This window comes from Cygnus atratus, chromosome 3, assembly GCF_013377495.2.
Source record: "Cygnus atratus isolate AKBS03 ecotype Queensland, Australia chromosome 3, CAtr_DNAZoo_HiC_assembly, whole genome shotgun sequence".
NCBI classification, from domain to species: domain Eukaryota; kingdom Metazoa; phylum Chordata; class Aves; order Anseriformes; family Anatidae; genus Cygnus; species Cygnus atratus.
In genome coordinates, this window is record NC_066364.1 from 24,392,514 (window position 1) to 24,414,410 (window position 21,897).

The 21,897-nt window shown below is 35.4% G+C and overlaps 1 long non-coding RNA gene across 1 annotated transcript; it reads right to left on the reverse strand.

Moving 5' to 3' along the window:
- Positions 1–456: 456 nt before the first annotated feature.
- LOC118246199 (uncharacterized) lies at positions 457–21,695 on the reverse strand. The gene is made up of 4 exons (XR_004778109.1): positions 21,431–21,695; positions 16,168–16,210; positions 10,542–10,608; positions 457–563 (listed from the first exon to the last, which is right to left on the reverse strand). It is a non-coding gene; the product is annotated as an uncharacterized LOC118246199 (long non-coding RNA).
- Positions 21,696–21,897: the final 202 nt, after the last annotated feature.

The window sequence follows — 21,897 nt, forward strand, 5'->3', positions numbered from 1 at the left end:
TAAAAAGTGAAGAAATCTTGCAAATATTGTATTCAGAAACATTTTAGCAATGCTATATATGCTAGAACATCACTAATTCTTTGTTGAAAGTTCAAGGGAATTTGTTCGTTTTGCTTTTTAACTAAAGAAATACATTACTGTATGTTTAAACACATATCATCATTTGATTGTGGACATGGGAAAGAGTTTGTTTTGGAGGATGGCCAGTACTCAGTTTACAATACAAAATGAAGACCTACAAAGTGCAAATAGTATGGATATAAGATTATAGTCCAGGTAAATGTAGAAGTATTAATGTAATATGTTCAAATCAGAGTAAGCATTAAGTTATGCTGTAAACAGTGTTCTTTTTTTTTTTTTTTTTTTTTTCCCAGGTTTGTTCTTGTCATTGGTAAAGAATCTTTGTTGGTTATTTTTTTCCTCCCAGAAGTGCAAACTGCTTCATGTCAGCAATTATGCTTGCTTTGCACAGTAGAGGACAGCATGCATTTTTTCTTTTACTGCTGACTCTATCCACATTTTGCTTGATATGCTTTTCCATCCCCACCTTCACCTTCTGTACCCTGTGAACATAAAAGATAAAAAATAGATTAAATGCAAGGGAGCTGAAGAAACTGAAGTAATCACACAGCTTTGCTTTCCTATACTCAAAGTAATATTGTCACTTTCTCCAGTAAGAAGAATCTCTCATATACCTTGTGGGATTCAAATGAAAGAGTATCGTAATGTTAAAAAATCAAGACCACATTTTGTCTTAGTCCCTTATTATTCAAGTATACTAATTGAAATCAGAGTTAGTATTTGACACAAATACCAGCAGCACAATCTGGCCCAGAAAATCTCTGAAACATGCAAGCAGTGTGCATTGACCATGATTGTTATTTGAACAGAATATCTTAAGATTTGTCTAAAACAATAGTGTTCTGCAATTAACATTTTTAGTGCCTATTGCAATAAAAACCTTTATTTTAAGTAAGAGAAAATATTACTATTCTGATTTCAGTCTGTTAGATACACTAAAGTGTTTATTTTTTCTTTATATTTTATGGTGCAAAAATCTCTTATTTTCAAACAATATACTTTCTTTCTCTTCAGAAAAGAAAGAGGGTTATCTATCAATATATGTTTTGGCATTGATTTCTACATGAGTGTTGATTAACGTAGTGCTGTAGCACAGACATTCTCTTTGTGTCTGTATGTGCGTTTGCATGCTTGAGATAGAGACCTTTTCTCTCTATTTCCCTCTCTCTTTTTTTGGCAAACTGAACATAAAGATCTATTTTTTGACAGGCTGCCACTCTCAAGAGGGCATAAAATCTGCATTTCCTTTCATCTGTCTGGATTAAGGGATTATCCTGCAGTCTGCTTGGTGTCTGAAATACTTTATATCCTTCATCTTTGAGATCTTTAAAGTAATATTACAACAACAGGTGTGTTTCTAAGATTTGGCACATGTGTAGAAGAATGAGAGGTTTTATCACATGGCTGATTCATATCTTATAACCAGATTTTTTATTTTATTTTTTATTTTTTCACAGAGAAGTTATTTTAGAAAGTAACAATATCATAATAAGGAAGTCATGCTTTTTATTCTTGCTTCATTTTATGATAAAAGTACATCAAACAACAAAGTTGGAAGCCTGCCCCTATTATTTGATCAAATTTCAGAAGGGAGGAGGGACGGGAGATGAGAAGAAGTGAATTAATTAGAGCAGCAAAAACTGTATGTAAAGAGGAAGATTTGTACAGTGGTCTCAAGTGCAATGCTAGAATAAGAAACAAAATTTTATTTAAAAAAACTTTAGAAGAAAATGCTGTTCCAGTTAATGGCTTCCCAATTTCCAATTTCTAAACTAATTCTAACAGCTCTAGGACTAACTGTGTCTACCTTGGCAACACCCCTACCCTACAAGCAGAAATACCAGAGCAGCTGGAAGGGAGCATCTGGGGTGTCCTACTGTTCACTACTGTCAGGCATATATCATTCACCCTGACCCTCACCTCTCTAGAGACTCTCAATTAGTTTGGGCCAGGTGTCCTGGGCCAGGTGCATGGTAGCACTGTATATTTTACTGAAGGTGTTTCAGGGAGGTAACACCAGCAAGAGGCCAGAGATGGCCACTTTATAAACAAAAACAAAGAAGCAACCCAACTGAAGAGAAAAATGAGGATTAAAAAAAAAAAAAAAAAAAAAAAAACACATATTTTTGCATACACAGTTGGATTGTACAGTCCTATTATAGTAATGGCTCCCAGCAAGTGCTTTAGGTATGATCTTTCAGGTATTACTTTAGGTATGATCTCTCTTTCTCTAGGTCTTTCATTTTTAAATCAGACCTTTCCTCTATTCTTATACTCAGTTCCTAATCTATTTTATTAATAATTAAGTCTACCACCTATCACAAAATATATCAATGAATTCCTTACCTGTCTCAGTACCTTATTCCCTTACTTATTTTGTTTGTTTCTTTCTTTCCCAAAAAAACTCTAATGATTCTTAATCTTTTCAAACTGCTCTGGTATACCTTTAATCCTTTCTGTAGTGCTTCCCAATAAGAACCTAGACACTCCTCAAACCCTGCGTTTAGAACTCAACTGAGATTTATATAACATCTAATGTATGTGCTGTCCCTGTGCATAACAGTGAACTTCATTCATAATGGAGTGGGATGAAAGTCTCTGAGATATTTTTGGGATCTTATTATTTGTTTCTGGTAGTACCGAAATTATAGAAAGGATTTTTAGGTAGTCAAGACCATATAGTCACTACCCAAGCAAATCATACAATCTAAATGGGGCAGAGCTCAGAGGAGAAAAAGAACAAAGGGACTTTTATACACATCATCTAGTTCTTTGCCTGAGTGAAGAGCCAAGCTGTATTCTTAAGCTGGACATATAATAAATAAGAACAAAATAAAAATTCTGTCTTGTAATTATACTTATTGCATTTTCAATTTTGTTCTTCTGTTTCACTCTACAGTTCTCACTCCTTGAAACAATTAAATATTCATTTTTGACCTCTTTTTGGTCAAATGGAAAATTATGATAAATTATTTGGAAAGGAATTTAAATCCTGATGCTAGAAGACACTTAACTATGTGCTTAAACTTCATATAGAATGCCCCCAATATAACCAAAATACAAATAAAGGTTTTAGATGTAGTAGTAGTAGTAGTAGTTGTAGTAGTAGTAGTGGCACACTCAAGAATAAAGAAAAGTTTGAGAGAAATTGGTTGTGCAAACCAGGCTAACTAAAAGTGTTTGATGAGGAATGAAAAGCTAATGTTTTAGGTGTAGGAATACCAGAAACAAAGACCACAACTTAAAAGTGCTTAAAATTGATTGCTTTTGCATGGGAATGACACAGGGCATAGACAACAACATAGACAAGAAAATGAGATACAAGACTCAAGCAAGTGAGATGAGGAAGACCTAGATGTATGTTTACTACTCTATTTTGATATCCTCGGCTGAAACCAGCAATAAGACAGTTGAAACACTGAGAACAGGAAAAAATAAACAAACAAACAAATAAATAAATAAATAAAAGTGAAGGAAAGAACAGAGACAATCTGTAAGAATGAGAAGGAGAGGGCAGAAAACCAACATCAGTACACAATGAGATAACAGATCAAATCAGAAAAGCAAAGAGCTGGAAATTCTGGCTCCTTCTTTGAGACCATCCAGAAATAACAGACCACTTGCAAGAGACTGAAAGGTGCACTGAGGATAAGAAGGAAGAATTATGCACTGCAGCTGTGGGATTGAATACTTGGAGAAGTCCTGTCTCACTCACAACAAGCAAGTGCTTCCAATAGCTGGCATGTTTCCTCCTGGCAAGATGGTTAGTAACGTTAGACATATTTGTACTAAAATTATATAGCTCAAGCATTAAAAAGCACATCAATTTGCTAGTATGCATTTCTTTATACTGTTGCAATATTACTGGCATTCTGTGAAGACCAGAGTGGGGGAACCTTGGTGATACTTCATTGCTGTGACACAGGTAACAAGAAAAAGCTCTACTTTAAACATACAGAATGCACACTATCAGCTTTATTTTGCTGTTGTTATCAGAAATGTGCATTGTATTATACAGATTTGTAATTAATTCCAAATGCAAACTAAGCTGAAGTTACTAAATTGGACAATGTGTACTCCCATGAGAGACCTGCAGGGAAGATAGTTTACAGGGGCACGAGAAACCTTATATTGTGTGGAAAAGGCAGCTGTTGAACAACAAATGTGCAGTCCCAGATATTGCCAACAGCTTCAGTTCAACCAATGCTAAATCAACAGAGTCAGAAAAGTATCCTGCATTCACTAAGATTATGGAGGGTGTTTCCTGGAAAGCAAATGACTTTGCCTTAGAAATAGTAGTGATTTACAAAGCCAGGTGGTGTATCTTGCTAGGGTCTTAACACACAAGGCAGCATGTTATATTCATGCATGGGACATGACTTGAATTTTAGAGACCTAATGATGCTGCAGGAAGATTCTGCAGCAAGGTTTTGAGTATGTCCATGGTGTTGATGTGTCCAGAGCAATCAAGAGAACCTTTCAAGAGGACTTAATAGAGGAACGTAATGTCTATATCATTAGTCCCTGGAGTTTCAACCTTGCAAAACTTAAAACATTTTGATTTTTTTAATTTAAAAATAGTGTTTTACTCTAAACTTTCCTCTGGCATGTTTAATACCTTTTATCTCATTGAAAACAAACATTCTAATCATTTTTTTTTTCAAACTTGTGATTGGCGCTAAAGTTGCGCCAGGGGAGGTTTAGGTTGGATATTAGGAAGAACTTCTTTACTGAAAGGGTTGTTAGGCATTGGAATGGGCTGCCCAGGGAAGTGGTTGAGTCACCATCCCTGGAGGTCTTTAAGAGACGTTTAGATGTTGAACTTAGTGATATGGTTTAGCGGAGGACTTGTTAGTGTTAGGTCAGAGGTTGGACTAGGTAATCTTGGAGGTCTCTTCCAACCTAGATGATTCTGTGATTCTGTGATTCTGTGATTGAATAAAAAATTTAAACATTTCAAAGTAAAGAATTTTATATCAATATATATGTGTATAAAAAGTTAACAAACTCACAAATCCATTTTCATTCAATGTTACTCTAAAGCCTTTTCCAAGTCCATTCTTTCCAAATAACAGTTCTCTACTCCATAACTATGATGTACATTCTCTTTTTCTTGTTATATGACCTTGTACAAGTTCAAATTAACCTTACCATCTCTTTACCAAATGACGCATAGCGATCTTTATTACTAACCTGCCTCTAGTATTATTTACCGCTCTACCAGTGTTTATGTCATCCACAGATTTATTTGTATTGATTTTATATTTTCTTCTAGAACATTGATAAAGACACTGAACAACACTGGTCCCTGATGGATGCACATACAGGAGAGTCTGTAAACTATAACCATTCATATGATCAGTCTTTAATACATTGAATATGGATTTTGTGAATTTTGAACAGTGCCATATTTTTTGCAGGTTTTTATGCCTTCTTAAAGAAAATGCCTTTGTGTTCTATCTCTAGCTATATTATAAAGGCACAAGTACTACCCGAAACCAAATGTATTCTCATCAAAAAGACACCACTTTTTTGATAAGAGCTGTTTATTATAAAACTATGCTAATTGTCATTAATTATGCTACTGTCTTTACTGATTACATCCCATATTATTCTCTATTGATGCCTAGATGAAAGCCAAGCTAACCTATCAGTGCTTTCTGAGTTCACATATTTAATCTTCCTTAAATTTTGGTGCAACAAAAATTATTGATTGTTCTAAAACTCTGAGTAAGTTAATATTTGAGAACTGGAAAAATATCCTTGGCCACTTCCAGCTGTCATAGGCCACAAAACTGTGAAGTACCTCTGTACACATACTGAGGTCCACTTTAAAACCATTTCCTCACGCCCCTCTCCCCTCTCCCCCACACCAACAAATAAATTTATTCTAGATTTGTTCCAATTTTTTTCTCATAGCCAGCTTGCATATACTTACCTTTAGACCAGCATTATCTTTTATCCTTAATGGTCATACTCCTTCCCAATATTTTCACCCTACTCTGCTGATATGAAGTATTTATACTCTTTCAAATTCAGCTCTTCTTTTTCTAGGCTAAACAAGGTATCATTTCTTAGTCTAACCAAGAGAACTCCATTCTGCTGATCACAATATTAGCTTTTCTCTCCAACTGTTCTTCTTACACATTTTCTCATGTGTGACCAAATATTTAGCAATGTCTAATGAATTGTATTTTTCCTATTTTAATAGGAAATACATCACTTTTTTTCCCGAGACACACTAGATCACTAGCTCATAGGTATTCTGTGGCTAACTAACACACCCATCTCTCTCTTTTTCCATGTCATTTCAAATAAATGACACTCTCTGATTCAAGAGCAGTAGTTCACAGTCAATGCCATTCAATGTTCTTTTTCTGTGATTTAAAAATATTTAACTTATTTAATGTTTGCTGTTAATAAACTTTTCAAGATACTAATAGAAGAGAATGTATTTCACTTTCTCTACAAGATATGAATACATTCATCATAGAATGGCTTGGGTTTGAAGGAACCTTAAAGAGCATCTAGTTCCAACCCCCTGCCATGGGCAGGGATGCTACCCACAAGATCAGGTTGCCCAGGGTGCCATCTCTTAGTTGAAAACGGTTACCATTGTCCTGTCACTATTTGTCTATGTAAAAAGTCACTCTCCATTTTTTTAAAAAGTCCTCTTTAAGTACTGAAAAGCTGCAATTAGGTCATACCAGAGCTTTCTCTTCTCCAGGCTGAACATCCCCAGTTCTCTCAGCCTTTCTTCATACACATGGTGCTCCAGCACTCTGATCACTTTGTGGCCCTCCACTGGACCCACTCTAGCAGATCCCCTTCCTTGTGTTGGGGACCCCAGACCTGGATGCAGGACTCCAAGTGGGGACTCACAAGGGCAGAGCAGAGGGGCGTAATCAACTCCCTCAACCTGCTGGCCACTCCTTTGTTGATGCAGCTCAGGATGCAGTTGGCCTTCTGGACTGCAAGCATGAGTGTTTCACTCAGTCTGTCCTCGTGTCTGGGATTGCCCTGATCCAGGTGCAGCACCTTGCTCTTGGACTTGTTGAACCTCATTAGGTTCACATGGGTCCACTTCTCAAGCTTGTCCATATCCCTTTGGATGGCTTCCCTTCCTTCTGTGGTATCAACTGCACCACTCAGCTTGATATCATCTGCAAACTTGCTGAGTATGCACTCAACCCCATATCATTGATGAAGATATTAAACAACAGTGGTGTCAAGATGGACTCTTGAGAGACACCACTCGTCACCAGCCTCCACCTGGACATGGAGCCAGTGACCACAGCTCTCTGGCTGCAGCCATCCAGCCAACTCCTTATCCACTGAATAGTCCACCTTTCAAATCCATGTCAAATCCATCTCAATTCATCCTGATCAGGATGTCATGTGGGATCATGTCAAAGGCCTTACAGAAGTCCAGGTAGATGACGTCAGTCTCTCCTGGTCAACTGATGCATTCACTCCACCACAGAAGGTCACCAGATTGATCAGGCACAATTTGATCTTAGTGAAGCCATGCTGGCTGTCTTAGATTATCTCCTTGTCTTTCATGTGCCTTGACATTGCTTCCAGGAGGATCTGTTCCATGATATTTCCAGGCAAAGAGCTGAGACTCACCGGTTGGTAATTCCCTGGGTCTTCCTTTCTACCCTTTCTAAAAATGGGAGTGATTTTTCCAGTCACCAGAGACTTCACTTGACTGACAGGACTTTTCAAATATGATGGAGAAAGGCTTCGCAACTGCATCAGCCAGTTCCCTCAGGGCCCTGGGATGCATGACATCGGGCCCCATAGACTTGAACCTGTTCAGTTTCATTGCGTGGTCTCAAACCTGCTTTTTGCTCACAGTTGGAGGGACTCCCCTAGTCCCAGCCTAGAGTTTCAGGGACTCAAGAGATGTGGGAAGCCTGGCAGTGAAGACTGAAGCAAAGAAGTTTTTGAGTACCTCAGCCTTCTCCATGTCTGTTGTTACCAGTTCTTCCTTCTTGTTTATCAGAGAGGGTACACTCTCCTTGGCCTTTCTTTTCTGGCCAATGTACCTATTATTGACCTATTGACCTATTATTGACCTATTCTGGCCAATGTACCAATGTACCTCCCTTGTTATTCTTTGCCAAGTACAGTTCCAACTGTGCATTGGCTTTCCTGATCCCATCCCTGCACATCCGGACAGCATCCTTGTACTCTTCCCAGGCCACCTGTCCCTGCTTCCACCGCCTGTGCACTTCCTTCTTACACCTCAGTTTGACCAGCAGGTTCTTGCTCAGCCATGCTGGTTTCCTTCCTTCCCTGTTTGATTTCCTACACATGAAATGGAGAGCTCTTGTACTCTACGAAAAATACATTGTCCCACTTTTTTCCAAAGACACTGTTTGGTGCTCTACCAAACAGTTTAGACACCTCTGTATCATGGGGATGGTCATTCTTGTCAAAACCTTAAGTAGATTCTTCTCAAAAAAGTATGATGGATCTAATCCTCCTGGTAAAAAGCTTCCATGTGTACTCTCAGGGAATTTTGCCATTTTTTTATGTGGGTGGAAATAAACACTCGGGGGGGGGGGAATGGGGGGAATGTATATAAAAGATTCACAGAACTGCAGAGTTGAACAGTCATCATTACTTAATGACTTAGTTTTAGACTCATCTTCTGTGTATGAAGAAGGATGAGGAATGTGAAATTTCAAGCCCCTTTTTAACACATAATCCCTGATTTAGATTTTATTTTATTTTTTTCTGAAATAAATGGAACTTCCTTGAATCTATTAAACTCGCAACAAATTTTAAAAGTTTTCTTGAGAGACATTTGGGACTTTCACTACAGATTTTATAACATTCATGTGGTAGCAGTACTAGAGACAAGGAAAAATGTAGAAAATCTAAAAGTGAAACATAATTTCAATTTCAAAAAAGGTAGTTTCAAATTTGATCATTAAAATATGGAAAAGAGATAAGAGATTAACCTTTTTATTTTTTATTTTTTTCTGGAAAGTGATCATCTCTTGTAGAAATACACAGAATAATTAATCTGTATTTGTTGCATGACAGAGCAGAAAACTCTGACACCACTGGGATGGCAGCTGGCCTCCCTTTTTAATTTGCCACTTACGCACTTTTAGTCAGTGATTTTCTTCCCCTATCACACACATTTATGAGCTGAGTGACTACTGGCTGTTACAGCTTGTTACTATGGCTTAAGTTCTTATTTCTGACAGAAATAAGAGGCAGAACCACACTAGAATTTATTAAACATTACTAAAAATGTTTAAGTCTTCATGGAGAAATAGTGAAGGAAGACTATCATTACTTATTGAAAGCTGCTTGGAGCAAGCTGTTTCTACTTTCATATAAGGATTTTTTGTGCTTTTTCTTAAACATGTTACTATGTGAAATGTTCAGTTGAGCAAGCCAAGCATAGGACTTAGGAGAGGGAGACCAAAAAAGTAGCAATCTCAGCTAGAACTAATTAAATAAAAGTTCGTTTACTCTTCTTTCTCTCTTTACCCATTTTTGAGTGTTTTGGAGGTAGCCACTTCTTTTGTCACATCATCTATTTACCTTTCTTTACTAGGGTTTGGCTATGGGTGAAGAACAGTGGGAGATGTGAGAGGCCCACACCCAATAGCTGAGGGCCAAGTACTGCCATCATTGTCCATAGCCTAACAAAGGGCAAGAAGCTTTTAGTCTGCTAACAAATCAGTTGGTCTCTTTTACCTGTCCAGTTTCATTTTTCAAACTAAAATTAGATAAAATTATCAGACAAAAGAGTGGTGCTTTCCTGCCCTAACTTGCAAATCCAGAAAGTGCCATTATTTTTGCTATTAAAAGGCTTTTCCACACGTCTCATGATATGTCAAACTTTTATATGAAATGCATAACCTCTGTCCAATTGTGTCTGATGTAACCCCAGTTCTTTTAAAAGGACATACTATCTAATGGAGGGAGTCACTGATGCCTATGGAAAATAGCTAGAAAAATCTTGCAGGGTAGTTTTGGTTTCACTATCGTTTGAGAACATTACAAGCAAGTTTCAGTCTCTTCATTTGGGGTGTTTGGCTATCATGATTTGCACAGATGTTTCAGAGATCTTAGAAAAAAACATTATTTGGAGGGTAGTATAGGAGCTCTGTGTTATGTTCTGCACTAAGTCAAACTGTCAGAAATAATCCTGTTGTGAACGATTTTTAACTGTGATACATCACTTACTCAAGTGGACATTAAAAAACTTCCAGTGATACATCTGCAGAGAGATGTGGTATTGTACTATAAAACATCTCTTTTGGACAACAAACAGATCCAAGATGGCAATCAGTGTTCCCTAACTAAGGTGCAGCTGGAATTCACAACCTTAGCAAGCCTGGCAGAGCTTTCTGTAATCTAAATAGTTCAAAATGTCACAAGGAGAGATGTGAAGGTCACAGAATTGCTCTCAGCAGCAGTGAAATACCTACCTGGTACTCGCAGCCAGGGCTTTCCTAGTGGTAGGTGTCTGATGAGGTCAGTCTTTTCTCATACAAGCTGTGGACAAAGGGAGGATAGAAGTTATTCATCTCCTGCAGTCCCACTGAGGCATCACTCACCCCAGGGCCACATCATTCACTAAGGATTGGAAAATTTAGCTTCTTTTGCTTAGTTTCATCTGAAAGTGTAGGCTTTCATGTCTCATAGGAGAATGATATAATTAGTGTCCTTTCAGTGGCTCTCAGACTCCTGAGTGAGTGAAAGATGTTCCACTTTCTACAAAGAAAGAAAGAAAGAAAGAAAGAAACAAAAACAACAAAGGTAATATTTGGACCAATAAGCAAGAAAAAAAAAAAACAAACATACAAAATGCCAGGAATTTTATTAAAAGATTGGTTAAACTGTTAGTTATATGAAATGCTGTGTGAGATAGGTGTGTGGTAGAAGGTTGCCTGGACTTTGTGGCGGCAATGATTAGCAATGGCATCACAGGCACCATGCAGCATTTTAATACTAGAAATTTAGCTGATAAAAGATTCAGTTCTGGGCTAGATGGCACTGGGTTCTGAGATTCCGCCTTTTAAAATTCGAGAAGATATTTACCCATCCTTCCCTCTTCAGTTCTGTTATTAACCAAGTTGTTTGCATTCATATGAATAGAATACCTGAACATTTCAGAGATACGTTATCTTTCTCTTTCTTTTGTTGTCATTTTCTATTTATTGTATGACAGCTGGCTGAGCTGTAACTAGAAAAAAAAAATAATAACACAACACTTTTGGAAGCATATCTACCTGGAGATGTTGTTTTAGAAACGTTTGATTCAGCACTGTAGGGTTTTGAATTTCAGAATGAATATTTTATAAAATCTTTTTTGCACTAAAATAAGGTAGTGACTGGCAATGTTGTTACACCTTGAAAAAAAGAAAAAAAAATCAGCACAATGTTAAACAGTTTTTCATTTTTTTTTCTTGTTTACTGCTATTCAAGAATCCAAGACATGAGCAAAGACAGTGGAAGTTGATGGTGTGTACTGGTTTGCAGAGCTAGGCACATAATTAATTGAATATATTACTATACAACTCACATGATCCGGCATCATACAATACTTAGGATAATCATATACATTTGTAACATGAAGAAGTATAGGAATTACAACTGATATCAACTGGTATAGCTTCAGGGATAATGCATCTTCTCAGATGATCCCATAGTATTTCATGTCAGAATTTGAAAGAGATTTGAAAGAATTCTACACCATGCTAACAAACTATGCTATTGGATATTTGACACAACAGTGTAATGGTTTGCCGTTGACATAATAGCATGTTTAGGACCTAACGTATTTTATTCACTGTTCTGTAACCTAGTTTGCCCTCCTCCCTGGCATTTTCAGAATAATTTAAAAATAGAATTGCATGCTTTCTGAAGCATTGTCTCTAGTAAGAAATGTTTGGAAACTGAGAACTCACTTGGTCCTCACTTTCATGAAAGATTCATAGTGATTTAGATGTAACGATGATTGGACCATAGAGATATGGAAAGCTAAGTTGTTCTGGCTGTAGTAGTCTCTAGAAGTAGAAATGATTACTGCTACATTTATAAATCTTTATTTAATTACATTTCATGGAAGTCATATGAAGTGAAAATGGAAATAAGAAGTGACTTTTTTACAGTGGGGAAAATTAACATTGAAACGAATACACTGATGCAATAAGTAGAGTGACCATTTAGAAAATATGCTCAACTTCAAACACAATTCAGTACATTTGCTGGAAGAAATAGTTTGTACATCCCTGTGGCTAATCTTGGGGTGATGGATGTGTTGGAGGAAGTTACAAATTGTCTTTTTTGGACAGCAAATGACACAAAAATGAGAGTAAATGACAAAAATGACAGTAAAAAACACCTGTTACATGTATTATAGTGGTTGTGGACAAGTGTAGTTTATAATAAACCATTTAAATACAAATAATCATTAAAATTTTCTAGCAGTGTATACAACCATAGTCATATCTTAAAGTTTGCTTTTCCTCTTTCTACTTCTATGCAAAATCTGGAGAAATAAGTTGATGTCATTGTGTACCAGAAATCATACGAGCTATCTGTATTCCAAATAAAGGTCATTACTTGACAAGCTTATTGTTCTGATAATGGCTTTGATTTTTAGCTATTGTACACATTACTAGTAAATGTATGAATCTAAGCCAGTATATAAGCTTCCTAGATTAGCATGAAAATGCAGCAGTTTCAGAATAGGAGCATCTACTCATCTATACTAGTACTTTAAGTTCAATGGTGGTTGTATCATTATGTTGCTATAAGAGTTTCCCAAGAATGCAAAGAGGTTTCTGAATATATAAACTTTCCTTGCAGCAAATATTTAATCTATGACCTATTTAATCATCCAGAAAAAAAAAATGTGGAGGAAGAGAATGTCACAAATGTCACTGCAGGTTCTTTTTGGCTGTAAGTGGCCCAGTGAAATTTACCACAGGGCAGGCTTTCTCCTGGAGCACTGGGGTGTGTGGTTGCTCATGTCAGCTGAGAAATTTACAAAGCCAAGTTGATTCTATATGTTCAGTCATAGTCTCCAGACTATTTATCAGCCTGTCTCTGCTATGCACAAAGTTTGGTGTGGAGATCCCTGAGCTAGCAGAGATGTAAGTCAGGAAATCCACACAGTGCGGATCAGCTCTACGCCTGACCTAACTAGCTCTGCTCTGCAGCTATCTTTACTAGCTTGAATGCACTGCTGCACAAATGTGGCTTAGTCTGTAGTCAGACCCAAGCTGATTCACATCCAGTCAGCTCAGGGAGCTCTGCACCATGCATGTGCTGCTTCTTGTTCTGCTTATCATTAACAGAGCTGGGTCAGATGTGTTCGTGTCCCTGCTTTAGATATATTTATATGCCTGTTTGTAACCTTTCCTGACCAACACACCATTGAAAAGCTTTGTTTCCTAGTGCAGATATGGACCAACAGTTCAGCTTTGTACAGTTTAATATTGGAAACTTTTATATTTGAAAAAGTTACTGTTAGTTTATTTTTAATTAAATAAAAAATGATCAGTTAATAACAGGGATTATTATATACTATTCATTTATTTTTACCTTCAGTGTAATAAATTTACCATTAATACACTGGCAGGCATTGCTAAGAGTGAGAGAGAGTGCCTATGACACATTACACAGAAAAATGCATTAACAGCTGTTTCCCAGCCTGATTTTTCAGATGATTTTTAATGTGAATGTAAACTTATAATTTCTAGGAATCCTGGACAACAGAAGGTTAAAACTAGAAAGACCTACTCTTTCTGCATAATTAAAGCCACCTATCCCTTTCCAATCTACATAATACCCATAATTACATGCAAATTATGTGATTTTCAACTGTTTGTAGAGTCTGTTCCTATAATTAAATGCAGCACAACAATGTTTTTAAGAGCTCAGAGACATTACTATGAATCATATGTATCCTGCAGAGCCTCATTATCACAATCAGAACTCAGAAGACAACAATTTTGCAACAAACATTGTAGTTTGATACAATGGATCAGGCGTGAATAATTTAAGGAACCATGGCAAGACCTTGTTGACTGCTTCTCTTAACATTATAAAGAATAATGGTAACACAGACTTTTAACAAAGGCCTGTATCTCTGGAGAGATGGCATTTAATATGACTGGAAAGGAATGAGCTGGCATCGGTCCAGCCTGTGAGTGTTCCCGCTTAAAACCCCTACAATTAACTTGGTTAATGAGAATCATGTTAAACATAAAGTAGTTCACGACATAAAGTTGAGAAAGAATCATCACGCTCCAAGTTAATAGGGGGAAAATGGACAAATTAATCCAATTACTCCCTCTTTTTTAGTTATTCCAAGGAAAAGTAAATTTCTTCACAATCAGCTTTCAATGCATTTCCCTAATTAATGCAATTTAATAAAATGAAACAAATCCATGATGATATTAGCTGAGTTGTGCTTAATGAAGTTGGGCTGTATGAAACATTAACTGCAGTGCTGAATCCATTTCTTTGGTCTGGGAAATATATATTTATCATTTCAGTACATTTACTCTGGAATTTCCAATCATGAGGCCTTATCACCGTAATCATCATGTCCTGATAAATCTACATAAATTAACATTTTGATCAATGTCATCAAGCTCAGTGTAGGAAGAATTCTATCAAAGCTCAGAGTAGGAAGAATTCTATCACTTGGCAGCGTGTGAGAAAAACAGGCTCCTTGAGAACTTACACTTCTCAATGGTAAGAAATCTGATGGATAACTGTCAAACTGTAAATGGAAATAATGTTATCAGCTTTGTTCAACTACTCTCTTCCACAGAGGTCTGTACATCAAAGTGGTTTTGATAATGTTATTGTGTAAACAACAAAAAGTGTATTAACTTTCATCAATATTAACAAGTATTGTCAGAAAATACATTTAAGAGAATGGAGCTTTGATGGAGACTGCCATCTATGACAAAAAGTTTAGCACCATCTACTCTTCCACTTACATGTTTTTTGTTGTTCTTTTTTTTTTATTATTATTTTGTATGTTTAGTTCTGGATTTTATTTTTTTTAATTGGAACTATGCTTGCTACTCAAAATATGGAAAAGATTGAAGTCTGCTACCTAATACTGCAACATCTTTCTATGTGACACAATTTTATTTTAAAAAATCTGGTAGGATATGATTTAAGCAATGATTATTTATATAGGGGCGACTGGAACCGGGGAAAATCTTCAGACAATGTCATGTGCTTAACAACAAAATCTGTTGAATTAAAGCAGAAAAATGTGCATAATCCTTCTAATGAACACAATGTCATTCACCCCTCAAAAACCTTACTGCTATAATCATTACCGAAAGGGAAACATCAGAATACTGGAAATTCTGTCGCTAATATTAGACTATCCAGTACACCTAATGGAGCAGAAGAAATGGGGCAGATCTGACTGGGACCTTTGCAGAAGAGCAGAGAAGAAACATTTCCCAGAACTGGCCCACAAAGGGTGTTTAAAATGAGAAGACAAGAAAACAAGTTATATGTTTATGGTAGTGTAACTGCACTGATAAAAGTTTGAATACTTCTGTATCTTCATTTCCTAAATTTTCACTGGTGTAGAATTACAGCTTAATCGTTTAATAAGACACCAATATATTAATTTTTCATATAATGAAATAGGTCTGATGAAGGAAATTAGCACTCTTCTATAAATAAGAGAGAAAGATCTGCAGAGTGCAAGTTATAAGCAAGCTCTAGAAGGTTTTATAATGTCAGAGTGTAAGTTTTATTTATCAATTGTTTTCATTTAAATTATTGTCTTGTCTCAGCTTAATTTTGATTACAGTCGAATAATAAAATTACAAGCAAGAGATCATTAAAGCTAAAATCTGAAACTGATATGTTTGGCTTCAACAAATCTTTAACAAAAGAAGCAGCAGAGCCTCATTAATATTTGCATATTCTTTATGCTAAAACAATAGGGGGGCCATAAGCATCAATTCAAACTTCTTGCATTAATTCAGTACTTATTGGCCTTTTGCTCAAATCAAACATGGAATGCAAAATATCTCTCGGAGAAAAATGTGAGTCAGAACTTACCAACTCTATGTAATTCTGTCTTGTTTCAGATTTGTGGGCTGACCTGAGATGAAAATAAATAAATAAATAAAAATTTGTAGGCAATTTCAGTCTTAAAATTTAAGTTTAATTTTTATTTTAAGCGAGTCTTATTAGAGAGAGAAAAATGTCTTTCTATCAGTTGATAAGGTTCATTTTAGCTAAGAACACCTAGGTAATTTTCCATTTACTTTAGCATTAGAAACTGAAACCAGATGAATTTTTCATTTGCAAAGTCATGAAAGTATTTATAACATCCCTTTTCAACATTTCAAAATTGAAACAAAATTTAAAGAAAAATCTCTTGGCAAAAACTGCTAACATATTCTACAATTCTAATCTGTAACTTTCATGGAAAAAAAAAAAAAAAAAAGGTTTGCAATATCTGTAAACTTCTCTTGACAGTGTATTAGTAACTGTGGAAGAACCGGCAGTAACAGTCACAACACAGTTGCTATTTCATTTAAACGTACTCCCTGGAAAACAAATATTTCTACAGCTCTACTAGTAGTTTGCTCCATCCAATTGTAGCTAAGCAACAAGCATTTTGTCAAGATTCTGCTGCCACCATTAATGTCCCCAAACATATGGTTTTCCAAAACTATAATTACAATTTAACAGTAGTAAAACAAGATGGCAACTATTATGGGACACAGCCTTACAGATCTTCATGCTACAAATTAAGCCAGTGGTAATTACATTAACATTGCCAGAGGCAGCAAATCCATTTTCTTACATAAAATCAAATGTTGAACTATTTAGTCTTAGGGTAACAATTTTAACAGTTATTTGCATAATGTATAATGAATTATATCGTTTTCATAGCACTCCTAATAAAGCATTCTAGAAATAATAAAATAAAAATGAAAATTAAGTATCATTTGAACACAGCAATCCTAATGTCTGTCAGTTGTTTTTGTTTGTTTGTTTGTTTGTTTGTTTTGTTCTTTTTTTTTTTCTTTTTCAAATCAGTACCAAACATGGATTGGTCCTGTTCTATGTTCAAAGCAGGGATCTGTGAGATGTACTTCACAGCACCTACTATGTTTGCAAGAAGTTATCCCAAGTAGGCCCATTGATCTTTCTTACCAGCAGGCCTATCCTAACACTTAATATAGTCATATTGTAAAACGCCTGATCTGTGATTATGATTACGCCTTCTATATGAAAAGTCTGTTGCCTACAACCATAGTTATGTTATTGTTGTAGTTAGATTTGCTAGACAACAGGTGATGAACTACTCCATTCTGAAAAACAGCAGTTGAACTTCGTCCAGATATATGTTCAATGGAATTGAGTGGAGCTGAGCATATTCATATGCAGTTCACATATATTTTCATTACAAGATTTTTATTTTAAAAGGACATTATCATAGAGCTGCAGGTTTTCAAGAACTTAAATTGAAGCATATAATAAATTCCAGTGACTTCAAAACATGCAACAGCAACAAAAAAGAATCACTATCATGTTCAGCTTCTAATACACTTTCTAAAGAAAAAATAGTCTTGTAAGTTTCCATATTGATGATAAAAAAGTACATTTGTTTTTCATTTGTTTTTATCAAGAATGTGATATCTACTTCAAGTAGTTTAGTTTTATAATTTCACAAAAAGTATTCTGCAGCTCTGCCTCTTCGAATATCATTTAAAAATGAATTTAAAAAACAAAAATTGTGTCAAAGCTTTATGTATTAGTTTTGCCATAACATCAAATAATATGCTAACTTTATGGATGCTAAAGAGTTTGTACCTAGGTTCCAGGTCTTATGTCTGTTTCTAAATTCCTAGTGAATGTTTTGCACTTATTAATCACACTTACGTTACATGGAACAATATTAACTTTCCATTTTTCCAAATTCCTATGAAAATATTATCTGATAACAGATTTTCATTATTTTTATTATATTTTGATCTGTACCCTTGTTCTACCTTCAATGTGAAAAACTGGTTTTATATTCTCTCGCACTATGCCATGTTTTGCAACTGTTTACTAAGGTTTGTTATTTAGAATGTAATAGCATAATATGGGAAATGGAGAAACCATACCTTCCATTGACTTAAGTAGATGTTTAAGAACAGTGTACTTATCTAACTCTCCCCTCTCACACTTTTTTTTCTTCTTCTCTTCTTGTTCACAGGGAAAGGCAAAAAATAAAGAAGGGAAAAACCTTAACATTTATGTTAAGTCTTTTAGGCTAAAAAGACATTTAAAATTACATTAAAATAAAGTTGATATTTGAAATTGAAAAGGGTGGTTTTTGTTTCTTTTTCAAAATGTAATTTCTGTTTGAAAGGCGAATAAATCAAATTATATTAAGTATTATATCCAGAGAATAAAACTTACAAAACCATGTATGAGAGAAAACTGTCCCTATGGCAGAGAGTTAAGAAGAGCATTTTACAAGCATTAATATAGAACATTGTCCAATTCTCTGTTATTGTTCCAATAAAGGGCAAATCTCATATCAGACTGGAGTATGAATTGGATTAAACATGTATTATCATTAACAATTATGATTCTATCATGATGAACTCCATTTGGCCTCAGTTATTGCTGAATGCATCAAGTGGTACCTTGCAGCTATCTTAAAAATCAGGGAGACAGAGGAGAGCAAAAGGAAAAGCAGTAGGAGAGAGCTGCCCGAGTAAGAAACAACTACCACTGCATGTTTCTTTGCACCTCTGTGCAACTTCCTTGATACTCTTATTACTTGAATAAGTAAAAAGTGTTTCCAAAGAGATGGAAAAGATTTAGGAAAAAGAAACTGCTAATGGAAGAAGTGGAGTAACTGAGACATTGGTATCACTTAACACATTCACAGCTGTGGGAGAGTTCTGTAACACTCCTATACTCTGTAGTATGTACTACAGTTCAGGGAGATAATCATCTTACATTATTGAGCTAACAGTTAGGTCTCAAGACAGATACCTTCTGTTAAGGAAGATAAATAGTGTCAGTGGAAAATGCAAACAATCCAAAAATAGCTATCTAAGATGGGTGCTATGAAAGACCCCGGTAGAGACCATCAGCATTGTCTACAGAAGAATTTAGTACCTAGTTTATAACAGATGTTTAACATTTCAGAGACTGAAGACAAGTGAGAGGTACCCTACTCATACTATACTTACTGCATCAACATATTATTCATGGTTAAAATGCTGAAAAAAATCTACAGTTGATTGTTATAAATTCTAGGTGTATATATGACTCAAATCAACAAAAGACTGACCTCTGTGTGCCTGTTGACACCTGTGAGATTCAGCATATTCATATATAATGAAAAAAAAACATGCTGTATCAGGAACTTCACCTTGTTTTCTCTTTCTTTTAGGAAGTCAGAAAACACACAAAAAAGTTCATATAGTTCTGAAAAAGTCATAGTTCTTAGGAACATTATGAGAAATGTAGGAAGAGATGTGGTTTCAACGTATCTAGGCCATATTATAAGATCATTTTACAATTGCAGACTAGAGCTACACTTTAAACTTATTTTAAACGTCTATATTTTAGACCTATAACCAAAGTGTGGAGCTACTTACACACACAAAAAATAACTTGCATATATTTTCTATGTGTTGGATTAAAAGAATACTTACTCCTGTTTCCTAAACCCATCTCACCAATGCTCAGTGTGTAGGTACCACACTGTGATCTAAGTGTTTATTTAAACAGCTACAACTGAGGCTTAATTCACCACAGACACAGCTGTTAAAAACAAACATTTAGATGTGAAAACAGCTCAGTGGACTGCACGGTGCTAGTGCGATGAACAGGAGGAGGTAGCTGCAGAATGCCTGTGTCTCTTTGAAGTGCAGCCATTAGCAAATATTATTGTGAAAACATTGGCTGAACTTGTAAAAAGAAAATAACTCATGCTCCTGTTCTGGTCTGGCAGTGACCACTGAAGTTCTACTTTCCCTTACACATTACAGGAAAAATGCTGAGGAACACCAAATCTTTACTTGGGATTTAGCCGAAGTACTAACTGCTCAAAAGAGAATGGTTGAAAATAGGTAATAATCACTATTCACACATCTGTTGCATCTATTACTGTGTTTCTGAGCTTAGTGTGTAGCTCAGGAGCTCTTGGCTCAGTTTATTTTTTAACTGGCCACATCTAGAGTAAATTAGACACATAGTTTAGACTTCTGTCCTTCTTATGTCTAGATTTCAGTGGAATTACTCTGTGTTGCCAGTCTAGATAGATAAATGCTGCAGATTTACCAGTTGCAAGTGCTCATAGCTCATTCTAGGGTTAGTGTTTATTTTGAATCATTACTATTACTTTGTAATACGATTTTTTCAAGACCTAAGTATAAGTTGTTATTAGATATTAGAGTTTTATGGCACACTGACATCAATTAGTTCATTTTGACAGAAGAGAATAAACATAAAATTGCAAACAGGTATATTTTACTGTATTTTTATCTCTCTGAGAAAAAAAAAGAAAAAAAAAGAAAAAAAAAGTATAGCTTAATTATCTTATAAACACATACCTAAAATAAATAAATAAATAAATGAAAAATGAAAATCTGGAGCCTGTAAATTTTGTATGTGACAAAACAATGCCCTAGGGACCTTGATGATTATCTTGGAGATAAAAACTACATATATTTATGGGATTTAAAAAAACCTAAGAATTTTCTAGTTAAAGGTTGTGATTAAATTTATATGCTGATGAAAATCCTGGCAGTTTGTGGAAAAATCTTTTAGTTATGAAGAGGAAAAAACTGCTGATGTGAGAAAGGAAAATAATAGTATATTCTTTTAAAGTTGAACATATAGGTTAGTACTGAAAGATAAAACTTTAAAATATTGAAAATGAAATAATCTGAACCAAAATTCGGGAGATATTTTTGCTCAAAAAAAAAAAAAAGCTATGAACCTCATTTTGTAAAAATATATTGAATGAAAATATCTTTGATATTTAAATATGTAATTTGTCTATAAATTTATATCTACTATTCAGCTGACAAAATCATCTAGTGTCCAGAGAAGAACGATAGACTATTTCTTAAAGCAACTAAGCCTGAAATCAGTTTTCTCTATAGTTTCATCTGAGATAAAGTAAACTTTATGAAGACCTCAATATGAAACATTAAAGTTTCCTAGGCTACTTATTTTTTTTTCCTACACATGTGCAAGCCCCCCTTTTATTTTATTTATTTATTTATATATTTATTGACAGTGATCCTCAGCAGAGTGATTAAAACCAATAAAGATTTCCAATACAGAATTCACTCACCTGTGTCTCCCCAGAGGGCTTTTCTGGAAGGGTTTTCTGGAACATGTCTTGCCAATTTGTCACCACAGTACTTGCTGGTGTTCACAGCCACTTCCTGTGACACAAGCCTCGTGAAGGCTTGTGCCACAATTTGTCATTCATTTAATAGCTCAGTAATTAAAGCACTCATCCAAGAGAAAGAAAAAACACGTTACATTATTCTCCTGGCATGATGGGACTGAAATGTAGCCCACACTTTCCTTTTACCTTGAGAACAGCACTGCATGATAACCTCCATGCCTTCTTTAGCAGCTGTTTGTGTGTTCCTGAAAGAAGAATGCAGACTAAGGATTGATTGGGTAAGCAGGCAGAATTCTTTATTAGAATTTGCATGCCTTGAGAGTATGAATCCCTGAGAGAAAAGGCAAATATTTTCCAGCTCACAGACCAGAGCCTCTGCCCTGCCACCTCAGGAAAGAGTACTGCTG